At 44.7% G+C, this 694-nt stretch overlaps 1 protein-coding gene across 1 annotated transcript in view; it reads right to left on the bottom strand.

The window, feature by feature from the left end:
• Positions 1–694, bottom strand: part of llgl2 (LLGL scribble cell polarity complex component 2) — a 38,454-nt gene that overhangs the window by 21,420 nt on the left and 16,340 nt on the right. The gene's annotated exons all lie outside the window — the stretch shown is intronic.

The raw sequence follows: 694 nt of genomic DNA, 5'->3' as shown, positions 1-694 counted from the left end.
GAAGACGAAGGAAAAGATTGGGGAGGGGAGAAAAGAAACAATGTGTTAAAAAAGGTAAATCCTCCGGTTCATACTTCCTCAGTGGTAAGCACCTATTAGCACTTAGTGGCATTACCATGTAAACCTGCGGAATAAACCTTGAGCTTGTCATCCAAATAACACAGTGTAAACACCACGAATGGACAATCTTCATATATTTTCTGTTTAGGCAATTTTGGGTATTAGGATCATTTGAATTGAGCGTGACTCCCAGCTGACTTGTGACGGTCCTTTCTGTAAGTCCACCTCAACACCCTGATACCAAGACTCAGTGGAAAGTGGGACCACAGCCTGGAATCTATGGAGCCTCAGGTAGCTGACTGTGTTTTCTCTAACAAGACTGATGGGTGAGAGAAAGGAATTCTACAGGCACTTCAGTCAGTCATCTGTGAACCAACACACACACACACCCTCCTAAACACCTGCCACACATAAAGGCGGTTTCCATAGAGGCCTTTCAGAGAAAGAGAGGAGTAGAAAAGGGGGAAGAGGGAGACAATGAAAGGAAAAATCAACTAACAGGAAAGCCCGAACAAGAATGAAGGAGCAGACAACATTGATCAGTGGTAAACTGGCGGCTACAAGCTCCACATCACACAGACTTGCTAATCTCCGTCACATGAAGGCAGTGGTGTGTGGTGACTTTTACAGATAG

The sequence above is a fragment of the Seriola lalandi genome, unplaced genomic scaffold (assembly GCF_002814215.2).
Source record: "Seriola lalandi dorsalis isolate HSWRI2012SDOR001 ecotype SW California unplaced genomic scaffold, Sedor1 jcf7180002054585, whole genome shotgun sequence".
Lineage (NCBI taxonomy): Eukaryota > Metazoa > Chordata > Actinopteri > Carangiformes > Carangidae > Seriola > Seriola lalandi.
This window is presented reverse-complemented; position numbering and strand designations above follow the sequence as displayed.